Here is a 9426-nt window from a genome sequence, read left to right as displayed (position 1 = left end):
CTCAGAGCCCACTGGCCAGAACAAGTTATAATAAAATTACCAAAAAGAGAAGGACAGGGCACCTACATTCCTGGGAAGTGCATTATCTATCCCAGTTCTACTTTTTCTGAGAGAGAGGAAAATCAAGGGTGTGTTAGTGACTTTCTTGTCACTGGGACAAAATACCCAATACCCACACTTTCCAGGATGAGAGGTTTATTTTGCCTCATGCTTTGGCACCCCACTTAGCTGGCCCCTATGCAGAAATAGCATGGTGGAAGACAGAACTTAGGAAGTGTGCTCTTATCTTGGGAGCCAGGAGGGAGAAGGATAGGAGTGGAGACAGCTGCCGGCCTGAGGCTCAGGCGGCGGCGGGCGCGCGAGGCGGTGGCAGCGGGTGTGCGAGGCGCGGGCTGTTGTGCTCCCGGCGGTCCTCTTTCCCCTGCTCGACGGGTGAAGGAGGCTGAAGCGGTGCTGGGTGCACACCCCTCCCTTCCCCGCAAGCTCCCGGCTCTCGCGCTGCGCGGCCTCCCCGACGCAAGACTGTCCCGGCCCGGATATGGCTCGTGGGCAGCAGAAGATTCAGTCTCAGCAAAAAAATGCCAAAAAGCAGGCTGGACAAAAGAAGAAACAAGGGCATGATCAAAAGGCTGCTGCCAAAGCTGCCTTAATATACACCTGCACTGTCTGCAGGACACAAATGCCAGACCCTAAGACCTTCAAGCAGCACTCTGAGAGCAAGTATCCTAAGACCCCTCTTCCTCCAGAACTGGCTGACGTGCAAGCATAAAATTGTTTACAGGTGAACTCCTGTCACCTTTGACTCTTCTACTGTCTCAGACCTCAGGTAACAAACCTGCAGCTGCTTTTCTAACAAACTGTTGATCAACAAAAATAAAGGGGCTACAGAAACACTCATTTTTATGCTGTTCCCTTTTGGGCTTCATGCAAAGACAATTCTGTGTAAATGTACAGTTGACTCTGATTTGGAAATCTGAAAATCAGTCCATCCTTGTTATAAAAATTTTTTTACAATTGTAATTATATTGATGTTCATATCGTGTAAAATAACTCATTTAATAAAGTAGTACTTTGATTTTACAACATCACAAAAAAAAAAAAAAAAGAGGCATATGCTCTTCCAAGTCAGGTCCCCATGCCTTGTTCTGGCATGCAGGCCCCGCCTAGAAACAGCACTCTCAGCCACAGCTCATCAGTTGGTAAATCCCCCAGTGTGCCTGGATCCCCTGACTCAGTCACCTTGCTGAAGCCCCAGCTCTAAGCACGAGACTTTCCAGTGATTTCAGATGTAAACCACAACGGGGGCATCTTGCCGTTGACACTTATGGCTCAAGGTGTGATTAGCTCCCAAAATGTTTTTCAATCCAAGTATAATTTTTGCTAATTTAGAGAAATGACTCAGAAGACAGTTTTGATATCTTAGAGTGTTCATCCCAGTGGAGTTGAGATAGTCAACATTAGAATACCACCCTTCTTTTTACCTGTATCTTAAAATAAAAGCTTAAATGGAGAAATAGCCTGCTCATGGCATACTCATGTATGCAAACACACACACACACACACACACACACACACACACACACACTTTCTAGTTCTGCTAATGTCAATTTTTGAAACTGAGGCAATTTATGTCTTCAGTGACGGGAAATTGCAGAAAGATTTCATAGGTAATCCTGCTATAAATTGAGGGGCTATAGGTGGCATTCCTGTTCTACACTTCTGGGCAGCTGGTATTGGGGATTTAAGTGGATTGTACTGATTTATATCCCCATTCTTTTAAAATATGTTTTTCTATTTTTATTTTAAGGCAGGGTCTCACTGAGTTACTAAGTTGATTAGGCTGCGCTTCCCACAGCTCTGAGACTGTAGGTGTGCTCACTACATCTCCTCCATCCCTCTGAGCGGCTCCGCAAGTATCACCCTCAGGCTTCCTCCTAGAGGGCTGACAGCCTGCCATGATGAGCCGTCCTCCATGCAGCACCTTGAGACACTATAGTAACTGCAAGGCACAGCAATGTTGATAAGTGTAGCAGGCCCCAGGGGAGTCTGGCCTTGCAGCTACCAGAAAAGAAAGGGAGAAGCTGTTGAAACTTTAACACTTTTTTTGCATTATCTGACCTTTTTTATCTTCATATTCAATAAATATAGTGTTCACTTTATATAACTTAATTCAATTTTACGGCGACTGAAAGCTTAAGGTAACTGAAATAGGTTATCAGTTAAGTAAGTTAATTCACAAGTAACTAGGACATTCCCTAAGGCAGAGGGGTGGCTTCTGTTTAAGGGCCACACATTTGTTCACTCTCTTCTTATTGCATGATATTTTCCTTCATTCTTAACACAAAGCAACTCACATATCTTTTGTTTTGGGGAGTGACTTTTATTCATTCAAAAAATATTTAATAATCCCATGCTAGATACATCCAAATTCTCCAGGGATGCAAGAAATATTTAAAAAGTTTTCCTTCTTATTTTTTCCTGAAAAATTGAGAAAGAGGGAAGTGAAAATAGGACCTAAGTCTTGAAGTACCTGTTAAAAATTAGGTTCCTTGACAAAATGAAAGTCCAGAAATTTATAATTTGTAAGTCTGTAATTGTGAGGCTGAATGGCTGCATATTATGTTTCATAGAAACCTGTGCTTCTAGAGCTCCTTATTCAGTTTATATGTGCTAATGCAGCGCATTTGTGCAAGACATGGGTGGTGTAAAAGTGAGCCAGAGAGGGCCAGCTTCTGGCATTGGAAACTGATATGCTTGTGATGGAGAAATAATGCCCAAGTTTATGAACGTCAGATGTGCCAGCTCATGATCTCAAATTTTGGGGAGTGAAGTAGTAAACCAAAGGAGACAGTTAGGGGAGTTTTACTGAAAATAAGGAGAAGAAAAATAGCTGAAAATTCAGGAGCACTCCTGAGTGGATAACCTCTGAAGTTCTTTGCCAAGATTATGTCATACAAGATGACCACATGGGTACAACATGGGCAAAATTGCAATCAACCTATAGGCACTTAGCTCATATTAATCCAATAGGAAAATGAGCTATGTAGCAAGGGTATATGGAAAGATCAAAGGCATTATTAGAAAGGGATGAGAGTACTGGTCCTGATGCTATGGTCACCCACCTACAGGTCTGATACCTAGCAAGGCTAACTGGACCAGATGATAGCAATCTAAAGTTGTTTTTAACTATAGGGAGGCTTGAAGCCCTGATTACTGCATCTCCATCTTGAGGCCAGGCTCTCTTCATATTTACCTTGGGCCATAATTTGGATCTCTGCATCTTTCTGCTGACTACCTTGAAGGACCATTCCCTTTCTAATTGCATATTAATTCCTCAGAAACTTTGCTGTATATAATATGTGGGTCTTAGCACCATGATCTCTGCTCTCTCCACATCCTCTGACATTTCACTTCTTTGGGGTTGAAGGGTGTTAGGATTCCCATAGCAGCATCCTACTAGTATTTGTTTGGGAATATGGTGGTAGGAGCATCTTCCTGACCTTCCCAATGCAGTTTATAGAGTCTGACCTAAAGACATCAGTGGTAATATCTCCCATCTTCATCTTTACTATTTTTTATTAATTTTATTGAGAAACAACTAGTTTTTCATTTATTGATTTTATTGAGAAATAAATAGCAATGAGACAGTTTCAAAACCGATTAGTAGGATAGTTTCAATAATTAATACATTGCATGTTGTTATCTTCTTAGTGGTTATTCATAGTACAAGACGCAGACATGATATCCTGTCCAAACACCACTAGTACAAATCTTTCTTCACATGGAATTAAGAGAAAGTAGCTTTATATCTATCCTAACTATTTTGTATATACAGATACAAAATGGTCTTTCATTTATATCCCCTTTTTTGTTTAGTTTTGTCAGAGATCTGTATTCCATTACCATTTAAATATTGTAGGCTTGTGAATTCAGTAAAATATCCCAATATAGTCCAGTAGTGCATAATAGTAGTGGGTTATCCATAGGACTTGCAATATCAGAAGTTGTTGACTTGAGCCTTTTACAGCTCAGCATATTAATATGACCTTACATTTTATACCTTATTTTTATACTTTTTTGCTGGATGGTTAAGACAAGATAAAGCAAAACCTATGTAACAAGAAATGTAACTTTTGTATCTGACAAGGTCAGTCAAATCCCCTCAGGATTTACCCTGGAACCCTGTACCACAGTTTGTAGCTCCTTTGTCAGTGTCAGCCATGTGGATCAGTCACAGCCATTGATTGAGACACACTTGCAAAAATTTTGTCATCACCTAATTCTGAAAATTGCATTCTTTTATGTCAGAAATACCTGGAATTATTTTCCTGTTCTAAAATCTGATACAGTGATTCTTGCTTTTGCAAAAGTGTTTTTCATTTAAATAGGATTCAATGAGGATGCTGTGGACCCTGAAAAACATGAGTTCCATGAGTTGGTTTGATAAATAAGGATTCCCCTGTGCAATGAATTTGGAAAATTATACATTAACCTCTTGAAAATTACAATAAATACTTGATAAATTCAATGCTAGTTGTGGTAGGATCTTAGAGGTTCACCAATAAAATATCACTTTGCTATTATAAAGCATCATTTCAGACATTTGCTTTATTTACTGTATTCTTCAATTATTCCATGTTTGCAGTACGTAAAGATTGCATTTCTAATGCAGAGTTGGTGCACATACATAATGTACCTTGATCCTTTTTCTGTCATCTATATCCCAATATTTTTTCAACTTCTCGGAACAAAACTATCTCTAAGGAACTATGCTGTGGTGACTTGTACTACTGAACCATTTTTGGAAATAGGAAATTTCTGTAACAAATTATACTTTACTTTATGAAATAAAGCCAGCCACATAAATTTTTATAGGATACCTATACTACAAAAAGTATTTTATTTCTACGAAGACAACTTGTATATAGTATCCAAAATAGTATTTTTCTCAATGGACTTTTAGGTCCTAAATAAATGCCATGAACAACTTTCAATCTATCTAGAAGAGGGTCTATTGAATTTTTTTAATGTACAATGCCAATCTTCTGTTACATGAGTTTCTGATTCTTGGTAATAAGATTCTTCTTCTCATTAGTGAATCCTGGGTAAATATTTCTAAGAGTCTCATAATGACACTTCATAGCCTGTGTGTCAGCTAGATTTCTAACTCTTTAGCAAACAGTTCAAATCATCAACTTTAAAAATGAAATGGTTCATTTTATTTCACAGTATTAGAGAATAGAGTCCGTAGTAAGTTGGTCTCATTGTGTTTGGGCCCTCGGTAAGGCAGCCTAGCATAGGAAGAGCACGTGGTAGAACACGACCACTGGCACCATGGCTGAGAAGTGGGGTGGCGAGGTGGGTACACTTATCCCAGAGATCTGAACCTTTCCACTGGGCCAAGTTTCACCACCTCTGAACAGGAAATCTAAAGACATTGCCTTCAACAGATGGGCCTTGTGAACACATTCTGGATCCAAACTAGAGTAACAGGGGTGGTTTAAGTCATGGAAACACATTTTCCCACTCTCTGGAGGGTGGAAGGTCCAAGACCAAGTTTCAGTTTTTAGCTTTTTTTTTTTTTTTTTATCCTGAGGAATCTCTTGCTGGACTTCATGCAGCCAGTCTCCAGGAGAGAAGGAGATGGACTGGAAGGACATGGCAGCACCATTACTTTTTCTTGTAAAATTAGTAAAACCCATACTGTTGCTTAAATAAGAAGTTGAAGAAAAGCAAAGATTCCTTCATTTATATTTAACCCAATCATCAGTCAGCTACTCTTGATGGGAAGCTTTAGAATACTTTCAGCTGGGCATGATGGACAGGTCTGTAATTCTAGCACTCAAGAGGCTGAGGCAGGAGGATGGTTGTGAGTTTGAGGCCACCCTTGGATACAAAATGAGTTCAAGTTCAGCCTGAACTGCAATTAAAAGACAACAAAAAGGTACTGCAATTAAAAGACAAAAATAAAAAAAGAAAGAACAATAAAAAAGAAACATTTTATTAATCTTGCCTTTTAGAAAATGGAACCTAATGACCCCATTCATTTTAAAACCTTCATGAACTGAATGTGTTGGTACCCATCCTTAGTCCCAGCACTTGGAGAGGTTAAAGGCTGACAATTGCAAGTTTGAACCCAGCCTGAGCAAATGATAAAATTTAATCTTTTAAAATAATTAAGAAGTTTTATAAAGGCTTAGCATGCATCTCAGTGCAAATGCCCTCAGTTCAACTGAAGATATTGTTGGTTGCTGTGAGGGGTTTTGGGTGACTCCAGTCAGTGATACCCTCTGCATGGCCTGTCCTTCTGTTGTATGGCGTTCCTCTCTCTCTCTGTCAGCAGAATCCCCACTGCTACTCCACAGTCGAGGGGTAACCCTGGATATTCCTGGACTCAACAGCTAGAAACCATACTTAAAAGGGTTTATGAAAGAATAAATATCAGCCACATTTCTTCTGTGGCCACTGTTAGAATGCCAGCCTTCTTCCAGAGCCCTGACTTTGAGTATTTTTAATGTCCTTCCAACTGGGAAGCAACTAAATTATGATGTCATAGCTATATCCAGGATAGAAGGTAACAGACCTAGTGAGTAAATGGGGATAAGAGTCTTTCCAAATAAATAGAAGAAGCAACATTTTATTTAGGAAAATCAGAGTTAATATTTATACACCTATTATGTTCACAAATTTTTGAAGTTGCTAAAGAGATAAGACCCAGAGAAGCAGAAATGAAAATGTTCATATAATTTCAGTCATCACTCCTAAAATTCGCAGTTTTCTATACGTATGCATCAATTTTTGCTCGAAATTGTGCAGCCAAAATCATTTTATTAATTTCAAAGAGAAAAAATAAAAATTTAATATTTCAAAAAATATATAAGAGTAATAGTTGTTAATACATTGCTTATTGTTATCTTCAAAATAGTTATTATTACTTTCAAAGTATTTGCTCATATTACAAGATATAGACAGGAATAATTAAACATATAATATAAATGCAACCCTTTTCAATGGACTAATAGAAATTACTAGCATATTAACTATCATTATATATATATATATATATATATATATATATTCTTCTCTTTTTTCTTTTCTCCTTTCCTCTATACCAGTTTCCTTTTTTCCCTTCTTTTTGAACAGCTTCCAATTTACCAGTATCTATTGCATATTTTGGATTTTATTTGCTCTTTCATCTTTTTAGACTAGGGAGACAATATGGTGTTTACATATGCAAGATTAATTTATTTCACTTTTGAATATGATTTCTAATTGCATTTACATATGAAAGTCACAAGGGAGGGCCTGCCCCTTATCTCAGTTCTTTAAGTGGCTGCTTCAACAAAGCAGTCAGGCTCAGCTTGCTGTGGTTCGATCCCCACAACTCAAGCCAGCCAAACCTGCCCTGAAGGCATTCAGAGCAAATAAATAAATAAATAAATAAATAAATAAATAAGTCACAAAATTTTCCTTCATTATGGCAGAGTAGTAATCCACTATATGAAAACACCATATCATTTTTATCCATTCCTTGTTGCTGGGCATTGCATTGTTTGTAAGATTTACCTATTGCAAAGTGTGCTGCCGTAAAGATGGGTACACAGATATTGCTGTAGTATGATGATTTTAATTCCGGGAAAATTCCCAGAAGGGAAATAGTTAAAATAATTCCTCTCATTCTAGTTTTTTGAGGAGACTCTATACTGATTTCCACAGTGACTGTAGCAGTTAGCACTCTAAGCAATAGTTCAGAAGTGTTTATTTTTAATTTCTCTTTCTTGTCTAATTTCTCTAAATAATGTTTCCATAACTATAGTGAAAAGGATTGGTGACCATGACCATCCTTTTCATGTACATGATTTTGGAGTGCAAGCTTTCAATTTTTGTCCACTTAGTATGATATTGTCTGTTGGTTTGTCACAAATGGCTTTTATCAGGTTGAGGTAAAGATCATCTATTCTATTTTCTATAGTTTAGTTTTATCTTGAATGAGTTTTGGGAACCATTTAAAGCTTTTTTTCTAAAGCTATTGGGATGATCAGATAATTTTTGTCTTTGGCTCTGTTCATAGGATGTATTACATTTATTGATTTACGTATGTTGAAGCATCTCTGCATTCTTGGGTTGAATTCCACTAGGTCATGGTGTGTAATCTTCTTGATACTTTGCTGAATTGCTTAATAGTAGGTTTTTGAGAATTTTTACATCTATGTGCATTAGAGAGATTGGCTTATAGTTCCCTTTTTTGGTTGGGTTTTCTCTGGTTTTGATGTCAGAGTAATTCTTACCTCCATGGAAGATTTTGGGAGAATTCTTTCCCTTTCAATTTTATTGAAGAGTTAGGGTAGAGTTAGCATTAAATCTCCTCTAAATTTCTTGCAGAATTTAGTTTAGGTCCATCAGAACCTGAGCTTTTTCTTTGCTGGCAAGGTTTTTATTACATTTTCACTTTCATTGACTGATTTTGGGTTATTCAGAACTTTTATATATTCTTTATTCATCTTTGGTAATTCATACGTATCTAGAAATCTGTCCATTTCTTCCATTTTCCATTCTATGTGAGTAAAGATTTTCAAAGTAGTTACTGATGGTATGAATTTGCAGAGGATCTATAGTGATTTCACATTTATTGCATGAATTTGATTTTTTTTATCTTTTTGGATAAGGTTGACTAGGGGTTTATCAATGTTATTTATTCTTTCAAAAAAACAACGCTTCAATTAATTAATTCTTTGTATTGTTTTCTTAGTCTGCATTATGTTCGTTTCTGCTCTGATCTTTATAACTTTCTCCCTTGTATGTGCTTTGGGCTTGACTTGCTTTTCTTGTTCTGCAACCTTGAAGTGCAACATTAGGTTCATTATTTATGCTCATTCTCTTTTTCTAATGTGAGAATTCACTACCAAAATTTTTTACCCCCTTAGGACTGCTTCCATGCTTTTCTATATGTTCCTTTGTGTTGTATCCACTTTTTCATTTAGTTGTAGATATTATTTAATTTATTTTTTGATTTTATTTGTGACCCTTTGTTAGGAACACATTATTTGATTTCCATATATTTATGGAGTTTTTGCTGTTTATTTCACCATTAATTTTGTTTCAATACACTATGATCAGAGGATATACATGGAAAGATTTCAATTCTTTTGTACTTACTTAAGCATGTTCTATAAGATAGTATATAGTCTATTTTAGAAAGTATCCCATGGGCAGCTGAGAAAAAATGTGTACTCTGTTGTTGCATGGAATACTTTATAAACATCTACTAAGTACATTTGTTCGTAGTTTTTGTTCAATTCTCTTATTTCAGTGTTGCTATTTCATCTAGTTGATCTATCTCTTTGTGTTAGTAGGGTACTAAGTTTCCCTACTGCAATTGTGTTATTACTCATTTTTCTCTTAATATTTGTCTCACGTAGTTCAGTG

At 37.2% G+C, this 9426-nt stretch overlaps 1 pseudogene; it reads left to right on the top strand.

Annotated features, from left to right (window-relative positions):
* The first annotated feature begins 467 nt into the window (after positions 1–467).
* LOC101588710 lies at positions 468–783 on the top strand (annotated as a pseudogene).
* The last annotated feature ends 8643 nt before the right edge of the window (positions 784–9426 follow it).

This window comes from Octodon degus, unplaced genomic scaffold, assembly GCF_000260255.1.
Source record: "Octodon degus isolate 3935 unplaced genomic scaffold, OctDeg1.0 scaffold00030, whole genome shotgun sequence".
NCBI lineage: Eukaryota > Metazoa > Chordata > Mammalia > Rodentia > Octodontidae > Octodon > Octodon degus.
The sequence above is the reverse complement of the archived record's forward strand: the minus strand, read 5'-3'. Positions and strand labels throughout refer to the sequence as shown.